The sequence below is a fragment of the Mus caroli genome, chromosome 16, assembly GCF_900094665.2.
Source record: "Mus caroli chromosome 16, CAROLI_EIJ_v1.1, whole genome shotgun sequence".
Taxonomy (NCBI): Eukaryota; Metazoa; Chordata; class Mammalia; order Rodentia; family Muridae; genus Mus; species Mus caroli.
Window position 1 is genome coordinate 72,654,717 of NC_034585.1, and position 23,933 is coordinate 72,678,649.

Consider the following 23,933-nt stretch of genomic DNA (forward strand, 5'->3'; position numbering starts at 1 on the left):
AATAGATTGATGCAAATGTTACATACTAGCCGTAGTCGCTGACACTAGTCACTGCTTGCTATACACAGTTATGAACACCGTGGAATAGATCTTTCCAATTCCATCAGATTGCCATGACACTAGACTATCAACCATGGCCATTGGATTCTTATTTTGAGTTTTACATGGGATAATCTTCAAATTGTATGATTATAATAAATATATTTGTGCTCGTGTAAGCACGAGGTGTTTTATGATGAAATTATGAATGTAGTACTGACTTTCAGAGTAGACCTTAGAGTTTTGTTTCTTTTAACAACTAATGTGTAAGGATGCTCTGCTGGCAGTTTGCCTGTGCAGCATATATGTACAGTGCGCATACAGACCAGAAGGTCACCTGGGAGTAGAATTAGCTGCACAGGGTTATTAGCTACTAGGTGGCTGCTGGCGAGTAAATCCTCTCTACAAAGAGTAACAAGCACTCTTTTCTCTACTGATCCATCTTCAGACTTCAGAGTAAGCAATAATTTCTAATCTCAAATGTGGTTATTAGTTTAGATTATTGAATTCTTCAGCGTGTATGTGAAGCAGCTGATTAAAAGATCTTCATACTTAAAAAGACTTTTAAATGATTTTAAAAATCAAGTTTATGAAATTCATGTGTCTCTAGTGGTGAGTGGTGTGGGTGTTCCTCTGTTTGTTGATGTATTTATAACAATTAGTGCCATTTCTATATATTTAGAATCTCTTCTTTTGATTCTCTGATCCTGCAGTTTCTCTGCAGGACCTGTCAAGACTGTAGTGGACAGGGCTAACAAAGGAAAAATAAAGGAAGAGAGTTAATGAGTCTTCCTTGTATGTTTCTTGGACAATTCCTGCTACCATCTCACCTCAACAAGTGCCCAAGAAAATGTTTTCGTTACAGTGTCCTGGTGGCACAAAGTTCATTTTTTATCGACTGGTTAAATTTCAGAAACCGTTGCTTGGTCTGGTTCATACAGAGCATTTATTTTGGACTTAATGTTCTTAAATTTGAATCAAAGAGAAAGCTTTATTTAAGCTTTATTTAAGATAAACAAAATATGTGTGGGATATGGCTTTTATTATTATTATTATTTCTCTTCCTGATGCTGTGATACATTTCCCTGACAAGAAAAACTTCAGTGAGGAAGGGTTTATGTTGGGTTAAATTCCAAGGTCCATTAAGGTGTGTGTGTTATGGGGGTAGCAGAGATGGGGGTAGGGGTGCTGAGGGAGGTAAACGTGGCAGGAACTTGTGCAGCTGGCCACATTATATCCACAACCAGGAACGGAGATCAGTGTATGCTACTGAGCATCTGACTCTCTTCATTTCATGCAGTCCTGGATACCCAACTAAGGGAATAATCCCACCACAGATGACATGGCTTTTCTCACATCAGTTATGCTCATCAAGACAATCCCAGACAAGCATGCCCAAAAAGGTCTTCTGCCCATGAAGCTAACACAGATCATTAACCAGGATTGTGACATATATGCCCTATATGGATTATTTGTATTCCAAAACACTGGAGATGGCAAGTGAGTTTGTCAAGGATAATGATCACACAAAAAATGTTATTTATCTAGCAGGCCTTTTCAGATTTAGGGTGAATGTGATGGGAGCAAAAATTCAGAAAGAATTACCCAGTTTTAGTGGATTTTTAAATTAATATTCCAAATGGTATTAGTTACAAAATTTCTACCTTGTGACTCCTTTAAGACTAGACACATTACTTGGAAGAATAACTATTCAAGATTGTTTGATTTCCTCTCTAAAATGTGAACTAGATTACTCATTTTTTACAAAAAAAATATTAAAATGCCATTAAAATACAGGCTACTAGCTTATTACAAAGTGTATATTTCATAGAACACCTGCTAGTTTAAATTGTTCTGCTCGTAGTCATCCTTGTTGTATGAATGCTAATTTCTGATGTTTCTAGTGTTTTTTTAAAAGATTTGTGTTTTTATAAAGAGTTTATTTATTTATTTTTATGTGTGTGCTTACCTGCAAGGATCTGACTCTATTCATTATTTCTACAGCCAGTGAGGAATATACTTAGTGCTTTTCTACTTCAGCATTCTATTTTATTTTCACCAAAATGTGTTAAAACAGACTTGGGTGGTGTCTACAGCAACTAATGTCTAATTTGTCTTTTTCACTGAATTCAGTATGTCAGTCTTAAATAAATAGTTCAGGCGTTTTGCTACCAGTCTTAAATAAATAGTTCAGGCGTTTTGCTACGCTCCTTTGTGGAAGCTATGACACTTGTCTGATAAACATAACGGATTGTCATAGTGACCTGTGAACGCTGCCCATAATAATACTGAAAGTGTACTCCTCATAAAAGGCAAGCGAGACTATGAGATAGTTCGGTAATGAGTTTTTCTCCAGTGAATCACTTTTCCAGTCTCAACAGTCTAAATAAAATACGATCAGTGCAGAAGCTGTGGCGTTATTTCTTAGTCAAACGCTCATCATGTCTTCCCGAATGGTACTTGTTCTCTTGATGTGGGAGGACTGTCTTTGGCTGGAGGGAAAGCAAGGAGGATGGATATAGAGCTGCCCTGTGTAGAAGACCCCAATCTCTCTCCCAACAACTTTTATTTTCCCTTAGAACCCTCAAAGTTATGCTTTGCTTAACCATCTACCCTAATGCTGAGAATTTACTTATAAGACTGCCAGCTAATATTTCTCAAACATAAACTTTTGGCTTAAGTAGCTGGAAACTTAAGTTTATTAAACTCCTTAGCTATAGCCCATGGGGTACTTTAAATTCAACCATTTGGGCTTCGGGCCTACTTTCATATACCCCAAAGTATACAATACGAACTAGATGAGAAGTAATTACCCTTTTGAAGTCCTGAGTATCACATCTCTGCTGAGTAATAGAGAATGAATTCACAGTATCCATATGATGAACCACTCTAGACCTAGATTGAATTTATATTTAAAAAGTAGTGCTAAGGAATAAGAACATAGCCCTCTGAGGTTTTAGACCTTTGTACTCTATTGTAACAGTTATATATGATAATAGATACAAATGTGTGGAAATTGAACTAGGGAAGAAGGTAAGCCATCAACGAAGAGTTAAATGAGTCAAGGGACAGAATAATGTAGAATATTAGGTAATTATTGCAAGAACTTGATTATGTGCCGAGTAGAACATTTCCTATAGTATATATTTGAGGAAAAATATACCAATTGCAGTAGACTTTGAAAACCTTTTTCTTATAAGAAACCCTATGTCGAATTAAGTCTTATGGATACAGTTTCAGTGTATTTGCTTTGTTGGGTTCCAAGACTGCCTGTTTTTATAGCCATTGAACTAATGTTCAAATGCTTTCCTACAACATATGTATTAGTTGTCATCCTGTTCAGCAATATTTATTGGAGAGTTGTAAATAATCTATCCAATAACAACATAGGAAACTCTATTGGTTTAGGACTCTATTCTTAAAATGCATGAATCTTTATTTGGATAAGAAACTAAGCTGCATTTTTATCTTCTTCTTTTGCAGAGTAGAGTGCCTGCCATTCTATTTTCCTTGCTAGGCTGGTTAGGACTCCACACGTCCTAGTCTCCATGATTCACATTTGTGCCACTAGGAACTCTGTCCTCAAGCTTGGCAGAGCTTGGCAGTAGTAGACTACTGCTTAGAGGGTATCATTTGGAAGTAGCTCTGTTTTTGTGTCTCCTCCTGGGGATTTATGCTAGCTCATTCATCAGCGACCTCCTGTCTTAATCAAAGTCCCCTCAGATTATCTCCCACAAATGACCATCTTTCAGCATTGGTGAAACTCTCATGAGGGAAGGTCACTCCTTCCACTGAGCATCAAGCTTTCAGTCCATAATTGTTTGGATCTATGAGTGTGAAACTTAGAGATAAAGAGAGCCAAATTTATCAAATCAAGTTGAAGCAGATACACAACTCATAATTCTCTTTTGAAGATGAAATGAATAATTATAATATAACATACTTTGAACCAAACATGGCATACAGAAACATAAGATTAACATAAACTAACTTGATTTTATATAAAGCCTGAGTTGTATCATTCTTAATTATTAATGAAATCTAAATATATATGATTTGTCATAAAAATTTTATATCTATTGATTCATTGCATTGAATACCAATGCATAGCATCAGGAGATACTTAATGGAAGATGACTGTGTCTGAGAAGGTATTTTATTCAATAATCACTGTTCTGTGGTGAGTTAAGTGTTTAAATAGAGCAGCTGGCAACTTTGATAAATTCATATACATTGTTCACATTTTAAATCATAATAGATTATTAACATATGCAAATTTTTATGAAATATTTTTAAAAGAAGTTTGATTTATCAGGCAAAAGCAAGCACCCTAAAGTGTGACACTGAATTCCTCTTGGACCTCTGGTTCTTATTATAGATTTTAAAAAATCATCATAAAGGAAAATATTCAGTACTAATACTTTAAGCATTACTGAGTGTGGAAGTTGTATTTCATTTGAGAAATGATGACGTCATATAAATTCCTGCCCGGCAATGAATTTAAAGATAAAACGTCTGTACCCATGAAAATATGGAGTATGGGAACATTACTTACCAAGTAATAATGAATATATTTTAAAAGAGAGGAGAAGAAAAAGAAGAGAGATGCAGATTTAAACAAGAGGGGGAGTGAAGGAGAAATATAAGAAGAAAAGAGGGAAAGGGACTTTGAGGAGAAGGGGGGAGAAATTTGAGAATAAATAAAGGACATTCTGTTTTCCATTTTAGTACCTGTCCTCTTTATCCTCTAGAAATCAGATTAGCACATGCTCAAGCACTCTTGAAAATTTAGGTCAGGCACCTTTAACAATTTACTTTGAATTAATTTAATCAGATTATCAGACTAAACATCTGCTTAGCACTTGCTACAATCAGCTTCCCTAAAGATAATATGATTTTGACTGAAACTCCCAACCCCCTAGAAGTCTAATGTAGAAACTTAGAGATCTTTCTAGAGTAGCCAAAGAATTGGTGTTTAATGAGTTAGAAGTCAGTGGAAAGACCAGGAGGGTACAGGAGTCCCTGGGCAGATTGGGAGAATGCCTCTGAGAGATTATTTTGCAATACACAAATACTTTGAACCTTCTCTACGGCCCCAGATAAAAGTGCATACTTCTGCTATTGAATCACAGTGATGTTTGTGAGTCTGGAGATGCCACACATTCTCCAGTGAGACGACTGAAGGTTACGTATTACTTCTCATGTTCGGCTTTGTATTATCATTCTCGTTACCTTGTAAGAGAAATTTCAGTGTACTTTAGACAATTGCTCCAATCTTAATGTAACCAAAATTTTAAGCAAATTTAAGATTCTTAAGGTTAAAATCCTGTCAGCATATCAAGTATTATACTTAGCACAGGGCTTGTAAATTAGAGAGTAGACCCATCAGTACTGGACTTGGACCTTTTGTTCCACTGGTTGTAAATGTGAAATCTAATAGGATTGTTTTGGAAGATGAAAAATGCTATGAGGAGAGGTCTGACCACATGAAAATGGCTAAGTGTTTCCATCAGTACATCCTTTCCCAGAGACAACTACTCTTTGTTTGCTTATTTTTAGTTGAGAACTTTTCTTTTCCAGTATACATTTGTATCCCATGTTTGCTTGCTTGTCCCAGGATTTTCCTTGGAAAGAACTGTGGTATCTTGATGTCTCCCATGATTTCAGTTAGTAGGAAGAATGGCTAGCTCACAACAGGACAGATTATGGGGAAGATAAGGTTTTGTTTTCCTTAATAAAGTTAAGCCTGTGCGCGTTCAGAAAAGGGGTCTGGAGTATTGTACAGAAAGGGCCTGCATTGAGAATGGAGAGGCTATCAATCTATGCACGAGACTAAAGACTAATTCGACTATTAAAGACTAATTTATGCATTAGTTTTAAAGGCATACTGTCAAAACAAATGATGCAAACAACAAATCTGAACCAACACATATTTAAAACAATTCAAAAACTAACATATTTAAGATGAAAAACTGACAGATGGCATGGAAGCCAAGGAAACAGTTGAATTATTTGGTTCACTTTTCTCAGAAATTACTTTTACTGAGTAATTTCTTACTTCATACCTAAGAAAATATTTTTAAATACACAGAAGTCACTGAGGTTATCACTATTTGTGTGAACATTTGTGCAGTAGATATTTTAACAAGCTTTTAATTTTAGTGCTTTTAGAATTATTTCAGTATCTGTTGAAGATGGAGCTCTTATAGTGTTACTTGTACATATATTTTCAGGGCTGGCCACTTGGCACTGGACAACCAATAGCTGATCCCTTCTCTCGGGAGGACCACTTCTCCCGCTCCCACCTTTCTGCTAGTTCTCTGTGTCGGGTTGAGGTATCATGGGCTCTTCCCCATCCAGTTTGCCATATTTGGTGGCATCTTCATTGTTCAACTCATGTCTGGGTGGTCATGTTGGTGAGACTTTACAGGGATCACTTCCGTTATTACTGGAAGACACAATTTCACATAGAACTTGCTTGATTCTCTGGCTTTTTCAGTGTTTCTGTCCATATTCTGGGTCCTACAGTGTGAATTTTTCATTTTCTCCATTTTTCAGTGTTTCTGTCCATATTCTGGGTCCTACAGTGTGAATTTTTCATTTTCTCCATTTTTCAGTGTTTCTGTCCATATTCTGGGTCCTACAGTGTGAATTTTTCATTTTCTCCATTTTTCAGTGTTTCTGTCCATTCTCCCAACGTGTTCCCTGAGCTTCAGGTTTGGTTGTGTTTTGTAGTTGTATTTACTAGGACACGGTCCGTCTCTTGTATTTTCAGTGGTTATGATTTCAAGCTGGAATTCTTACATAGCCCACATCTAGTTCTTATATAGCCCTATGAAAATACTAGATTGATTAGAATTAATGGAACTTTGCTAATAATACACTATTGTAGTCCACAGTTTGAAGATACTTCATCTTTTTATCAATGCTCTTCTTCCAAGATCTCATTTAAAATGTCATCTTTCAATTAGTAGCTGTATCTCTAAACTATACTTGTTTTGAATAGTTTCTCGGATTTGGTTATGTCATGTACCCTTGATCCGTCAGAGGTTTACTGATAACTAGCTTGGTAAAATTATCCTTTGGTTAGAAGTTTCCTGATACTTTTTGCGTGTCTTAGACTGGAGTTTTGCACTTGGGAAAGGAACACCTTTATAAAAGTGCTCGGTTCTTTCTTCTACTTCCATTATTTAGTCTTTGGAAAGAAACCAGCTGTGAAAGAGTGGGAAGCTGTGCTGTATTCCCCAGAATGGAAGGTATACATATGGAATGTTGAATTATTTGTGAAAGACATTTACTTACTCTCTAAGTATGTGCATAATCATTTCCTGACATAAAAATAGGTGGCAGGTGAAAATTTTTGTGTTTGTGTGTGTGTGTTTGTGTGTGTGTAGATATATGTGGATCTTTATATCATATATATATGATATAGATAAATTAATATATCAGTAGTATTTTACCTGTGTTTAATTTCTTCCAGCTTTCATGTCTGAACTACCTTAAGTGCCATCTATATCCTTTGAAATTGACTGGCAACACATTGTTCTGTTCTATTTCTAGTGCTTTTTATATATTTTTTTATATTTTTTGTTGCAATTAAATGTTTGAGTCCCATCCTGTAGATGCCTGACAAGTCCTTCAACTAACCTCCATTTCCCTAAGATTCCTTTAACTCGAGAGATGTGTTAGAAACAAAGATCTGCGTCCAGCGATGCTCATTATGACCAAGATAGGTTTGTCTCAAGACCTGCTAAACAAAAGCACAAAACCATGTATTCAGCTGGCCCTTAAAACACATATCAGTGTTTCACAGTTCTCTATGTTCCTTTTAAATTGAAACATTTCACTTTTAAAATAGAAAATTACTTTTTTGGAATTTGAAATTTCTAGAGTTCATGGCTGATAAACTGAAAGGCTTTTGTGTGTTAACCATGTATTCAGAAAGGATACTTTCACCTTGGTATCTCATACAAAAACAATCAATTTATGAATAAATATGATTTTATATCCCTTTGAAATATTTATGTGTTAGCTGCTTTTCTTGTCTTATTGCACTAGCTATATTTACATGGGATAAGAGCTATGTCTCCGCCCTTGATGTGACCTTAGCTATAGATTTTTACAGATATTCATTATCAGTTAGACAGAACATTCTTCTGTTCCTTGTTTCTTCAAGTTTAATCATGAGTGAAAATTGAGTTTGTCAATTGCTTTGTCTTTATAAATATTCCATATGATTTTTCTTCTTTAGTGTGTTGATGGGGTGGTTTGTAACAACTGATGTCCAAAGGCTGACTGACTTTTTAAACACTGAAATTAGTGTTTGTTACTCTGTATACACAGGTTATCAATTGGTCAGTTTGACTTGCAAAGGTTCATTGAGGACTTTTGTCCTATCTTCTTAACATATACTGGTCTTCCTATTTATGTCATCCTATGAGTTTGCTCAGTTTTTGCACTAAGGTACTTCTTGCTGCATCCAGTGAGTTATCACAGGCCTTCTGCTTTTATTTTTTCTTGTGTAAAAAGCTTATGATGATGTCTTTCTGTCTGTGAAACCTTTAATTAGGGCTGATAATTTTATTGAAGAATATAAATAATTACACTTAATCCTGCATACTTTCTTGCAGGCATTATCTATCATTCCTGTGATCTATTAGAAAGTTTAAAATATTTTTGAAAGTATAAAATATACGACAGGATATATTGCTTTCAAGAATTTTTCATTTTTATTTTATTTATTTATTTATTATTTATTTAATTAGGTCTTTTCTTCATTTACATTTTAAATGCTATCCTGAAAGTCCCCCAGACCCTCCCCCCAACTCCGGTACCCACCCACTCCCACTTCTTGGCCCTGGCTTTCCCTGTACTGACACATATAAAGTTTGTAAGACCCAGGGGTCTCTCTTCCCAATGATGACCGACTAGGCCATCTTCTGCTACGTATGCAGCTAGAGACACGAGCTCCAGGGGGGTACTGGTTAGTTCATATGGTTGTTTTATTTTTTTAGATCTAGAAAATAAAATGTTCTTGCTGAAAGTATGTAGCTTTTACAAAGTCATCCAGATTATTAAGCATAAGTATTTCCTGATCAATATTCTCTGTGTTTATAAATATGTCTGCATCTGTATGCATTTCCATCTACCACCTTAGGCAAAAAGAATAAAATCTACTTGAGAACTGTATATTATTACTTAGCCAGTAAATAATTTTCTGGAAAACAATTAATAAAATTCATGTAATACTATCTTTAAAATTATCAAACATATTTTAAACTTTATTGCAATAATCATTGTAAATTTAAATCCATCAAATTATTCACCATACACCAAGATTATATAACTCAAAGAAATTTTGGGAATAGTAAAGCACATATGAACAAAGAAATAATGAGGAAGATATCAATTATAGTTTTTCATAAACAGCGATGGATTTGGACATTAGGGACTCAGTTGGGATGCATGGCCACCATGGCGTATATTCCTAGTAACTGGCTCTTTCACTGTGAGTGTCCTCCAAAGATCTGGTAGTTCATTGACACGCAGGATCTTTTCCACATCTTATATGAAGAAATAACATTGCTTGCTAAGTAAAATTTACATAATTTTGTGCTGAGATCACTCAGTCAATAGAGTGTTTGCCACATATAATCATAAAGGCTGAAGCTCATATGCCAACACCCACATGTAAAGCTAGGCATGGTTTAAACCTAGCTCTGGGAAGGCAAAGACAAGATGATCCCCGAGATTTGCTAGCTACCTCATAGACTAGAATCCATGACCTTCGTAAATCAGTGAGACCTTGTTGTAAAAATAGGGTGGAACATGACTTAGGAAACACTCAATGTCCACTATTAATCTCCAAATACATAAACACACAGGTGCACATACAAATGAACACGAACATGTGTGTACATAGCACCCATGTAACAAATAAAAGGAATGTCTGGCTAGATCCAGCTAGTAGAACAAGCACTCAGAACTGCAAAGAGGAAACAACTCACAGAAAAGCAATCCCAGGCACACTTAGAGTGCGTTTCAGAACTATGTCATTGGTGCTCACCACAGTCAGATTAAAATTCGTTCCCTTAAATATTAGTTATTTCTTCCTGATTTAACAATGAAAGCTAAAGTCAACACAAAGGATGCTGGCTTTCTTCCTCAGGGTTTCACAGTCTACCAGGAGTAAAAATACTTAGTTGTAGTATATAATGTAGCTCATCTCATAGCTTCTCCCTCTCAACACAGAAGGATTTACTGACTAATGTTCCCACATGTCCAGAGTTCCCCATCTATTTTTTGTGCAGTTAATCTTAATTATCAAATCCAGTCTTCCTAATTTTGATAATTGTAATATTGGCCTTCCTCTGGCTTTCTTCTCATTGAAGTTTTGCTCTATGCTACCAATGGACACGTTTTAGTCTTCGACGGTCATTGATGAGATTTCAAGCCTTGAAGTAGTTAAGTAATTAGAAATTTAAGGAAAATGAATTGGGTTGCTTTGTGCTTTGGGTTGCATGTGCCTTTGCATGGAAAGAGGCAACCTCGTGTGCTTTACGTCATGGTTGCTTCTGAAGGAACTTTCTAAAAGTGGAGGAGACGACTGAGGAGACATTATTAAGTCTTGGTATAACCCCAGTTCTCCATCTTGGATGGTGGAAGGTGTTGAACAGGAACAGGCAGAAACCAAGCCTTGCTCCTAAGGTTTCAGTAAAGCACACTGCTATTGCTACACTTCACTGCTAATTTCAACATGTTAGGAAACTTTCAAAGCAAAACAGTTCGGAATCCTCGCTTTCAAATCCCAACTCTCTCCCTGGGTGTAAAATTAACACTCTTATTTTTCAAAGATTATAAAAAGAAAAACCACTTTCTGGTGACCGGATCAAAAGCCGAGAAGCAAACAATCTCTGTTAACCATGAGGTGCAGGGTTAAATTTTTCTTTCCACTGATAAATCCCACCCCGGAACAGATTTCAGCAAGACAGCTCGCAAAGCTCGCGGGTGAACCACACAGGCCATGTGGGTGCCGAACTCAGAGCCGGAAAGCAAACAGCTGCTGTAGCCTGATTTGAGTTAAAATAGTGTGAGTGTTTAGTCTGGCGCACGGCTTCGGGGGAGATTGGCAGCTGGGTCAAACAAAGTCCTTCCGTTGGCTCCCTTCCCGGGCTGCTCTGCTAGTATTTAGTGGGTCCTAGTGCTGTGTAGGGCCCTTTTCTCAGGCAAAATCCTAACATCTGACCGCACCCTCCTCTCTTTGCTATAGAAAGAAAGAAAGAAAGAAAGAAAGAAAGAAAGAAAGAAAGAAAGAAAGAAAGAAAGAAAGAAAGAAAGAAAGAAAAAGAAAAAGGGAAAAAAAGGGAGGGAGAAGGGGGAAAAATAGTTGTGCTTCTGCTTCTTTCGTTCTAAGATAAATTCTCCCGGAGACAACCTCTCCCACTAATTGTGTGTTAGCCATGAATTTTATCTCAAGAGCTGACGCACTGGGCTCTCAACTAGTGTGGAAAAGCAGCCAGTTACAGTGTAGGATTCATAAAAGGGCCTCTATGGTGTGTGAGAAAGAATATCTGTGTGCCTAGGCAGGAAACTTTTTGATCTACAGAAAAGCCAGAAGACATCTAGGTAAGACTCCGGGATCAGATCTGCTTTGGTGGGTGGGGGGTGGGGGTGTCCCAAGTTTGAAATTGGCCCATACAAGAGATGCAAGTTTACAGGATGTGTGTGTGCTTCCTTCTGTGGAAGTTGAAATGTACCGAAGATTGCTTACTTATTTTTGTTTGCTTATTGAAAACTTGAATCAGGAGTCTGTAGTCGGTCTTTCGACGTTTTCGTTTTCTGTGATTGAACTGATCACAATAGATATTGTTTGATCCCCAGAGAAATCTTTGCAAAGTTACTCAGAAAGAAAAACATTCCAGGCGAAGAAAATAGACAAGTTTTAAAGAGAAATTGTTTGAACCTTAGAGGGCAGGAGATGGTGCATTCGGCAAACCTGGGTCTGAGTACTGAAAAAAAGAAAAGAAAAAGTTTAATGTTGTTTTGGAAGGAATATTAAGTAAGTTGTCTTTGTCTCTTACTTTTTAATTTTAGTGGCTCATTTAGCCTGTTGGGTCACATTTTTTGAGAGTGCTGAAGGCTGCCATGAATCCCTAATGAGGCCCCTTTGCACATGATTTTGGCCAATTGCCAAAATCAACTTCCCAGCGGCGAGCTTTCTCTCAAAGAACCTGGAGCAATTTTATATATATATATATATATATTAGAAATCATGTTTGAAAGCCTCCACAACCAGTTGTATAGGCATGTCAAAAGTGACTTTATACAGTAAATATGAAATAAACCTTCAGGTTTTTTTTTTCTTGCTTTCTCATATTGTCATTGTGGAATCTTTGCCTGTTGCTGTCTAAATCGTGATAGAATAAGAATAATCTGAAATAAGAAGATTTAAGGACATTTTTTTTTCCTCTTCAGCACACCAGAATAGAGGTCCTGTCTTACTAAGCACTATACAGTATGGAGAGATCCTGCCAAACCCGTCGGGACGAATAACAGATGAATTCGTAAAACTGTTCATCTCTGTAAGTAACATCCTGTTAACAGTACCTAATAGTTTTCTAGAAGTTTTGTATATAGATTTAAGTTTAATATTGACTTAAGTGAGGTCTTTGTGTATATTAGAATACCTTGGTGTTTGGGGATTTTTGTTTGTTTTGTTGTTATTGTTAATATTTATTACATAATTTTAAAAGATTATGTGGTACCTTGATGCCTTTAACAAATCTTTTCATAGAAATGTTTGGTTTGTAAACATGTCTGAATGGTGAAATAACTGTATTTAACTGCTTTCCCGTAAGATAAAGGGTGAGTTTTCATGAAAGAAGGCAAGAAGGTCAAGGACTCACTTTTCGGAGCAGATTTTAACTCTGACGTTCCCACACCTGAATTCTGTCATGGGAGCCATTATATAATTTTATATGATAAGGTATTTTTTTTTTTGAGCTACATTTACAAGTTGCAATGAGATAGCCTAGTTATTAGATGGTAACAGTTTTAGATTTTATGAGCGATTTTAACCAATAACTTAAGACATTAAAAGCCTTTAGTCTGCAAAGCAGTTCTGAAGTTAAGGCAGTGGATGAAAGTGTCTCTGCTGTTTTAAAGCAATCTTTGTATCACCACCACCACCACACATGATTTTTGCCCCCTGTGATACAGTAATCAACGTAATGCACGAGTTTAATCTTAGTTACATTTGTATTTTCCGTTTGCCTTGTCAATGAGAATCAGATGAATTACCAGCTAGTAGAAATGAGAATTAGAGCTATCTTAATTGGTATGCTTATCACATACTTACAACTCTGCCAGCTTCCTCTTGATACGCTGTAGCACATTGTTCACTTGGGTGTAGAACAAACTCAAATTAGAATTTTTAAAAATATATTATGATTACCTTTGGGTTAATTTATACGTGTGTCCATATACGGAGTCTATTTTGTTTGTAATTTTAGATCGTGATTAATGGCATTGTTTACATATTGCTGCTGGTCGAAATAAGGATTGAAGTGTATGAATAGATCATATCAGTCAACACTAAAATTCATGGAAGTTAGAAGTTCCTAAAATTTATTCTAAGTTCTTTTCACCATTGATTTTATAGCTGAGATACTATTTGATGTACCAATTTCCTTTAATAGTAAAAAAAAAAATTAATGTAGTCAAATATGTCAAGTTTTTGCTAAAACACATCCTTAAATTTGCTACCATTATCCAAATGCAGAAAAATAACATTATGCTACTTGGTTGGCTCTAAAAATCCTTTTCTTTTTTTTTCTTTTTGTTTTCCTAATTTTAACTCTCATTCTATTTTTATTATCATAATTTTACTAAGCATCTGAAATTGGTAGACCATTTGCTAAGAAATGTTTTGACTGACAGTTGTAAGGAATTTTGTTGTTACTGTTAAATAGATACCATGGCAACATTAATACATTCAAAGATGGAACTTTTGGGGCACACAGATATACACATTCGTGTTTTAAATTCCAAATGGATAATCAAACACTTGACTATTAGCAAATACTTTCGAGTTTCAGAAGAAATCAATAAGCATTGGGAGCCATTTGAATTATATACCTCACTGCAGTAGTTAAACATTTATTTTCGTTTGCTGTGCAAATGAGCTGTTAGCTGAGTACATCTATTGTGTAGGCTTTCAGATACAGTCATCAACTATCATTATTAACATTTTAAAAATAGTTTTTACAATCCCTTTGAAAAGTAAAGTATTTCTGTATATTTTGCATTTGTTTTATACAGAACTAACAGCTCGTAAATATTTAATTACTTGTTCTTTTTTTTTTTTTTTTTTTTTTTTTTTTTTTGGACTCTCTGGGTCCAACTCCATTTTCACAATCTTGAAAAATCAGAGAAATAAAATCCACTCATAACTGTTCATCTAAACGACTGCTCTTTACCCATGTTAGTAGAAAGTATTTTTGTGCTTGTTTGTTTGTTTAAATCATACAAGAGGCACATAAAATATTTTCCCCCAATTAAAACAGGCATCAAATAATTAAGTGGCAACTTTTATTCTTTACTGGAATGTACACCTGGACTTTTTTAATCTGCTCTTTTTTTAGTGGGTGAGAAACATTAACAACAGGGCGTTTTAGGTGAACATTTCATCATTACCATGAAGTACGTTGGTCTAAATGGTCTACGTTCCAGTAATGAGATAAGCGCTTTGCTACAGTAGATTGAATGGCATTATTGAGTTTTGGCACCACCTCACTGACCTCAGTCATAAAAGATTAGTTACAGGCAAGAGGATTTCGGACTGGAGGAGGGAGAGAAGATAAGAAATGCATGTCAAGACATCTGCCTTCCTTGCCCTGGAGAAAGCATGTGCTGGAATAAAAGCACATTAATCTTATGAAAAAATGTACGGCACTATTTTACTTTGTCAGTTATTTTGTCACTTATTCATACAATAAATTTTGAAACACCAATAAGCTGGTTGTAGCCTGTGTTGGATTTTTCAGACTTCTCCAGATATGTAACTACAACGTTTTCTTCCTTCAGTACATGAATACCTACTGTATTTCCAAGTAGCCAAAAGATAATTATAAATTCAAATAGTTTTAAATGCTTTCATCGAAATCTAATATTAAGAAAACATAATTTTGAGTCTCTCTTTTTTTTTTTTCAAGTGAAAAAGGGGTTGATTTTCAGTTGTTGCTTTTTTCCCGTATAGGTTTAATTCTTACATTATTATTAAGTAAATATTGCTATTTCATATCTTTAAAGCATGGTGTTTGATTCATTTTTATAAGCAACTTGATATATAGTTAGACAAGAATGAATTATGTGCCGCTTGAGAGTCTTCTTTCAAAAAGCAAGATAACAGGTCAGCCAAAGTTGTTTTATTTATTATTTATTAATTTATTTGTCTTTAGGCTGATCATTTTTCTTTAAAAAACAAAGAAAACAAAAACAGAAAAACCCAACTTTCCAAAGTTGTTCTTGTCTGCGTGCTCAGATGTGTCAGCCTGCACTGCTTCCTATGCCCTGACACATCTGTCCTGTGAACTGTCTTCTGAGAACATCTTACCTTGCCCTCTGTTTGTTTCTGTTTCATGCTAGTCTACACACCTTTTTCTTTTCTATTTTTAAATTGACTTTCTTACTGGGAATTATTATGAAAGAATCCATCAAGTCTGATACTTTGGTCAGTCTAATTCACTGAGTTGTTTTGCATGTGTCATGGTCAGTGACCTGTGTGTGTGTGGAGTGAGGCTTCACATCTGGTTATTATTCATTTCTAAAGAGACATTAAGATATGGAGACTCCGAGGTGCAGTCATTTCTTTAAAGTGGAAGCACTGGTAAAGCCACTCAACTATTATACAATACCTGTCCTTCAAAGTATCTTGATGCCAACCAGTTGCCCCAAGCCCCTTTCTCTTGATGACAAGAGGTCGGTATCTATAATGGGCAAAAAGGGACATATTTTCAGATTTTTCTTAAGCTTTACTCCCAGTTTCATTCACTCTTGAAGAGATGTTGATAGGAATGATGGTTTTATTCAAACACCTACACAAGCTTTAGTAGTATAAAATTTAGTTTATAGAATATACAAGTGAAATTGATGGCAGAATGTATTTCAATAGCAGCTATTTTCAACATGCTTTTCCTTAGTAAACAACAAAATGGAGAGAGGTACAGGGGGAAGCTCTGAGACAGATATGCTGGCAACATGGAGATGCTGGTTCAGGCCATGAGAGCCACGCTGCTCTAGTTCTGGGCTCCTACACTCATCTCCCTGTTTAAATCCTGGTGTTGCTTCAGATCACCTACAACATTAAATCACAGAGATTTCTATAGAGAAAGCTGAGTCATCCACCATAGAACACACTTCTTCTGCTACCTCAGCCTCTTTGAGTGGGATTTCAGTGACAAAAGCACTGTTCTTTGTGTATAAAGGTTTTCAGAATCACAGGCTTGGGTAGGTTGGCTCAGTTCACTGGACATATATGAATAACCAAGCAAACTCTGCCTTACCAATTATAATTACTTTTTCACTTTGTCTTCACCAGAGCATCTTCCTGAGGAATGGACAGCTGTGCACAAAAGATCACATTGCTAAAAATTACAGAGCATGCTTGTTTTCTTGTGAATTAGTACCCTGTATTTTGTTCAAAATAGTGTGTGTCAGTATATACTGTATCAAATTTAACATTAAGATTGACTTTGTTCTGCATCTATTTGACATATGGGGAAATTGCTGTTTGAAAACATTTCTGTTTGTGTGTTTTTGTTTTGTTTTGTTTTGTTTTGTTTTGTTTTGTTTTGTTTTGTTTTGTTTTGTAGTACTAGGTATTTAGCCTAGGGCTTCATGAATTCAAGACATCACCAATGCTAAAAATATGTTAATTATATATTTCAGTTACATTCCTCATGAAGTAGGGTTATCTCAGGGAAGTGTGAGTTTTCTGCTCATGTAGCAACTTTGAACATCATGTGCATATTTCTTGGCATATTCTATGGAATTTTAACTTAACTATGCTTCTTTTTATTGCCGGAGTTCATTCATAAATATTCACACCAGCGAGTTCTTTTCAATCAATACACAATTTTAGCTGATATATTCATGGAATTTGACATTCAGAGAGGTGGGTGCATAGAAAATCCTTACTGATGTGTGATTTGGGTATTTCTGAAACACTTTCACATGTCAGGAAGCAAATCAATGATGATTTAGAAACAAAGAATGATTGGTAATTTGGAAAGATGAGCAAGTTATAATCAGTTCATAATATTTGAGAATGATAACATTTTTCTATTGATGTAGTTTTGTGCCAACATGTTTAATTTGGAAACTGTAATTGTTACTAGAAGGCAGTAATCGATTTTAGTAGTCGGTATTTTAAAATGACTGATTCAAACCCAGAGCCAAGTAAGTGAACAAAACTTCTTCAAAAAATTGTAAGCTATTTGGTCACCTCAGACCTGAAATTGATTTTAATTTTCTACATGCAAATCTTTCAATATGAGTACAATGGTTTTTAGTATTGACTATTTACTGATAAACTTCTTTAATCTTAGATATCAGTAAGTAAAATGGAACAGTTTCTTACAACTTTAAACCCTTAAACTTTCAAACCTCCTTAAAGTCCAATTTGAACAACTAAAACCTAAAAGTGGGAATGCTAATGTGGCCCTAGAAGAAATGATGCATAGAGGAAAAGGGTTTGCATGCCTAGAAATCTGACCATCACTGCTAGTACAGCCTTTCCTTTATCACTTGAGAGAAGCACAATTAAAAATGATTTCCAGATGTGCAAATGAACAGCTGCCTTCCTCTAACCCGAATTTTGCAGGAATGAGCTAAATCGTCACAGGCTTAAAAGTCGCTATATTTTTAATGGTTTTTAAACTGATCTGGAAGCTCCATGCTAGGTTTAGTGCATGATAGGAAAGGAAGGGCATTAATGCTGATGACTACCAGAAACGATTGCCATTTATGTCGCAGCAGAATCGCTACAGGGCTGGAAATTATAACTGAGCAATACACAGAGCACGTAGAAAAGTTTCTTTCTCACGTAGATGTAATGGATGCCTATATACAGCTGCATGATACGATCCTTCAAAGCAGTGACATCTACTTAGATATTGCTGGCAAGAGCATGTATGTGGATATGTACATGTCCATATAATGGAAAGATATTTTTGGTTTTTGTAATTTGCCCAATGTTAATGAAAACACCAATGAAAGAGATGAACAATTCACTTAAAATATGGAATGCTAGGTGCTTGGAAGATAGATCAGTCAGTAGAGTACTTGCTACAAAAGGATGGCGTCTGACTGGGGATCTCCAGCAAGCTCACAAGAACTCTAACATGGCAGCTCACATTGTAATCCCAGTGCTGGGGGGACGCAAAAAAGAGGATCACTAGAGCTTCTAGCCTGACAGTCTCGCTAGAATGTGAGATGCAGGTTCAGTGATAAGCCTTGTCTTCCAAAATGAGGGGAACTGTAAAAGTACCTTTTATTTGCCTGATGTAATGGTTGTCTGGAGGCTTACTGACTGCATCTATTATTAACCTAGGCCCTGTCCTGTAAACTTCTAGCCTCTGTACAAACTGACCTAGGCCTACAACGTTTTCAGCCTCGGAAATTTACTGCTGGATAAGCTCACCCTTTCTAGCTCTTACTGAACTCTGGCTGACTGGTTCAACTCAGCTGTTCTGGCTCAAAACTCCTCTCCAAGTTGACTGATTCAAAGTGGTTTCTTTCAGCTTCTGACTGAATTGCTCTGCTTGGACACATACGACTTTGGCACTGTGTTGGAATCTTCTGGCTCTTCATTATTTTGTTCTTTCTGTCTTCACCTGTGTCTAGCTTGCAAACTGTGTCTATACAACTGTCCCAACAAAACTGCCCTCTCTCTTCTCTTCCTCTGCACTGCCCCCTTACCTCTCTTCTCTGTTCTCGGAGTTGGACATATTCTATTCAGTTAAATCTTTCTACGATTTGTCAATTTCTCCGCCTCTCAATTAGACACAATTTTCAAGCAAAACTGCTTCTTTAGATGAACTCATTTTACCTTCATTGTTTAAGGTTAAAACAGTGTGCTAGGGCTTGTCTGCATTCCAGTTGGCTCACACAAACCAAGAAGGTCTTTGGATGTAATCATAGCAGCCATATTACTGAATTAAAATTCCTCTACAGTGATCCATTGAGGAATATACTTGATATCTGGCCATTGCATACACAATATATACACAAGGCAGGGGGCAGAGAAAATAAGAGGTGGAGGGAGAGCCAGGTAAATTGTACAGATCATATTAGAAGCAATGAGCATTGTGTTAACTTTCTATCATTATAGCAAATTACCTGAGATTATCAAACTATTAAGAGGAAGACAGTGATGACTTGTTCTGAAGCAAGTTCTGAGAGTTCTGTTCCCAGTAGATTTAACTAGTTGGCTTGAGCTTGTGGTGAGGAGGCATACGAAGGTCAGAGTATATAGAATGGTGAAACTTACTTACTTTATGGCCAGGACAGAATGAAAATGAGGGGAGGAGACGGAAACTCACCAGCCATTAAAGTACATGTCCTAATGACTTTATAATTTCCTACTATGGACAGCCCACTAAAGGTTCTATTATCCCTGTGTCACCAAAACTCTAATACATTGAAACTATTCAGTGATGATGCACTTTTGGAAACCTAGCAACCATCAACCCACTTTAAAAAATGTGAATATATTTCTTCAGCCCACCCATTTTTCTTGAAGCTCTTAATCCTGTAGAATGAACTATTGTTATTAATATTATTGAATTTGATTAGACACTATCCATTACTAAGAATCCTGGACTTGAAACAGATTTTTCTAAGCAAATGAAAATAGACTGTTTTTCTCTAGAGATGTGTGGGAAGGCATGACTATGGTTCTAAAAGAAAGAGGTGAGAGGCTGAGTTTATTTTTTTTTAGGACCTTTATCATATGCAAGCCCAGATAATGTTCATAATCAATTCAGTAGTATTACAAATGTAATCAGTTTGTCTATGAGCATTTTGAAAAGAATTTTAAGAATCTGACCCTAGAAATAATTGCAGAGCTGATGTTCTCATCATGGATATGATGATGGATTTCTTTATCTGTCCTATCAACAACATTCTTTCAAGTGTGTGGCTCCTGACCTTGAAAGTACTCTTCCTTCTATTCTCAGAAGCCCTGGGTCAGACTCGCCTCTCTACGGAGTGCTTCCAATATTTCATGTCATCCTGCAAATGACTGGGATGAATAAGGATGATTGCAGGACCCCACTGTATAGGCGGGAAGCCCAAAGTATTAATTAATTTTCTCTGAGTTGTAGTCCTATGAAGCATTGATGTAGGGATTAGTTTTGTGTTGCCAATTTCAATAGATTATTTTATTAGCTACTATACTTTATATTTAATGATCACGAACCTAGACAAGATGGAGAAACTTTGTCTACAACTCTTGGATATATCCCTCTCCCTCCTCCTTGCCTGACTCTTATCTCTTTCTCTATGTCTCTGTCTGTCTCTCTGTCCATCTCTCTGTGTCTCTGTTTGTCTCTGTCTCTCTGTCTCCCTCTGTGTGTGTGTGTGTGTCCTCTCTTCCATCTCCTCCTTTTCCTTCTTCCCTGGCCTCTATTAAAAGTCCTAAGCATATGAAAATGACTCACTAGTAGAGAGTACTAGGAGATATTGGTCATTGATGTATATTTTCTGATGTATATTTTCTGATGTATATTTTGTATTGCGTTAGGTTAGGCAGTTGTCAGCAACAAATTAAGTCTGGTCACAAGCAATTTTCTTCACGATATTATCATAAGCTCTGATAATATCTGCATCCTGGGGTTGCAATTTTAAGGGGTGGTTCCCTTGCACATCAGTGATTTAACTATTGAGAACTGAATAGTATAATGGTTGGGAAATATTTGTCAAGAAATTGCACTAATATGATTTGCCAGCGTGTATTATTACTTTAGATGTAGTACAGGCAGATGAAATTTGTTCCCACCATAGCCATTTACTCTGCCCCGTGATCTTCTTGTTCTGGCATCTCACAGAAGCAAAAACTCAGAACTCTGTATGGAGTACTTAATGGCTTCAGTGCAAGTGTTCTCCACTAGGTTCTGGTACCTGTTTACTTTTTAAAAAATTCTAAACCTGGCCAAATCACACCCTTGTATAAAATGAACTGTCAATTCATAACAGTTGGAAACTGTTTTAAAATATGGGTTTCTAATCTCTAGTGATAAGACTAAACTAAAATGTAAATGGGGATGTAGACATAAATAAAAGTTTCCTAAAACAGTTGCTTTGACACTTGTTTATGTAGTAATAGTTGAATGTCATAGTTTAAAAGTGCTTGATGGACATAGAAGCATTGGTCAAAAATATAAATCTCTTTTTTAGCCCTCAGACAGTGGAGTCCTTCAGGAATCCTGGTCATTCAGCTCCTTTTTTTATGCAAAACAAGTGAAGATTGCCTAGTAGTGGAAATGGCTTTGATGTTCCTGGTTGTCACTCTGGTACCTGCACAATCATCATTTCCAGCTTCTCATGCCAGTGTTCTGTTATCTCTTCTGCATAAGAGAAGGGTCTCTATCCTAAACTCATTTACAAACAGCTAGTGATTATTCTGATTTTCTTCTTCATGGATATAGGTGAAGAGGAATTGAACTTATGTGAAAATCAAAAGAAGCATTGATAAAAAATTTAGAATGAAATATGAGCTTGTCTCTGTGGTTTTTCTCACGTGACATGTGTGACTAGGACTTTTTTTTAATTAACTGCTTTGTAGTCCGCCTTTTCATGATTGTGGAGTAATCTATTGATTAGCTCTACTTTGTTAACAGACTTAGGTTATTAAAGTTATCTTTTTTACGATAAATTTAACAATTTAGGCGGAGTAACAAAACCTATAGTAGTCACTTACTCTCTTTAATAGGGGAAATATGAAATTAAATTAAAGCAGAGCAGATAGGGCTTGCTCTTTTTCTTTTACCTGATAATTTCGTGAGTTTAGCTAATTTTTAACTGCTGAGTAATATTCCATCATATAAATGTACAACACTTTCTTTAACATTTTCTAACAACATCTAATACAGCAACAATGAACATTATTGAGCAAGTGTCTCTGTGGTAGGATGAAATATCCTTTGGGTATACACCAGATTGGTCTTACAGTAAGACCAAGTGTCTCTGTGGTAGGATGAAATATCCTTTGGGTATACACCCAAGATTGGTATAGCTGTGTCTTACAGTAGTTTCCAGCTTCCCAAGGAACTGCAGCATTAATTTGCATGGTTGGCTGGACCAGGTTGCATTCTTACCAGCAATGGATGCACACCTTTCCTTTACACCACGCCCTTGCCAGCATGAAATATCACTTGTTTTATTGATCTCAGCCACTCTGACTGGTACAAGATTAAATCTCAAAGTAGTTTTAATTTGCATTTTTCCTGCTGACTAAGGATGTTGAACGTTTCGTTAAATGATCCTCAACCATTTCAGATCCCTCTGTTGTGAGCTTTCTGTTGTGATATGCATCCATTTAATTACATTATTTGTTTTCCAGTTGTCTAGGCTTTTTAGATTATTCTATATTTGGTATATCAGCCCTTTTTCGGATGTGTAGTTGGTAAAAATCTTTTTCCTGTTCTGTAGCTGGCCATTTTGTCTGAATAACAGTGTCTTTCACCACATAGAAGCTGTTCCATTTTTTGAGGACCCATTTACTAATTGCTCTGGAGGGGCTGTGCTGTCTATTGTGAACATCTTTTTCTGTGCCAGTGAGTTCAAGACTTTCTGTTGTTTCAGTTTCATTGTACCTGGCCTTATGCTTATGGTCTTTGGTCCATTTGGAGTTGAGTTTGGGGCTGGGTGGTTAAGTACGGATCTGTTTAGATTGTTCTACATGAAGCCAACCAGTTTGGCCAGCACCAGGTGTTGAAAATGTTGTTTTCTCCAGTGTGTACTTCTGTCTTCTTTGTCCAAAATCAGGTGTCCATAGTTGAACGGAATTATTTTAGAATCTTCAGTTTTATTCCATTGATCAGTGTGTCTGTCTCTGTACCAATACCATGCTTCTTCTTCTTCTTTTTTTTTTTTTTTTTTTTTTCATATGACTACTGCTCTCTAGTATTTTAAGAGCAGGGATTGCTTTTCCTGCAGTTCTTTTGTTATTCAAGGGTGTTTTGTAGAGCTTGCTTTTCATCTTGTACTAACTATAATTTATGCATATTTGAACAATACAACATAAAAACAATACAGTGTTTTCCAGTTACTGTAGAAAATATTTTTAGAAAGGTGAATAAATAAGCCTTGCTGGTATATAAATATTCCTTTTATATTATTACCATTATTACCATTTATTTTGTATGAGTCTTTTGATTGCCTGCATATCTATGCACCTTTCTGTAGGTGCTCTTAGAGACTAGAAGGAGGTGTCTGTCAGCCTAGAAGTGCTGTTATAAATGTTTGTGAGTAACCATGTGGGTGCTGGGAATTGAACCCAGGTTCTCTGGAAAAGTTTTCAGTACTCTTAGCCACTGGGTCCTCTCTCCAGCCCCATAGTAAACCTTATTTCATTATCCCTTTACTGTAATATATTATGTCTATGTAAATATAGTTTTCAGTTATTAAAATCACTAACTGAAGACTTAAACAAGTTATGAATTTTTGAACTTATTAATTTCTAAAAGTTTCTGTTATAAGGTAAATATCTGATGTCTTTGACATGATATAATTTTGAATAATCCTTACTATAGGTGACTCCATTGTTATATGTATGATAGGAGCAGAATATAAGGCCCAGTATTATGTGTGGCGCCTGTAGGGGCACTTGCTTG

General features: G+C 36.1%; 1 long non-coding RNA gene across 8 annotated transcripts in view; it reads left to right on the forward strand.

The window, feature by feature from the left end:
* Positions 1 to 23,933, forward strand: part of LOC110311497 — a 458,615-nt gene that overhangs the window by 258,474 nt on the left and 176,208 nt on the right. For 7 of the 8 annotated variants that reach the window (XR_003835132.1, XR_003835133.1, XR_003835131.1 and 4 more), the window contains one exon: positions 12,514 to 12,620. This is a non-coding gene — a long non-coding RNA (uncharacterized LOC110311497). Of the gene's footprint in view, positions 1 to 11,210; positions 11,665 to 12,513; positions 12,621 to 23,933 lie in introns of those variants that run through there. The other variant, XR_003835135.1, reaches the window with a different exon arrangement.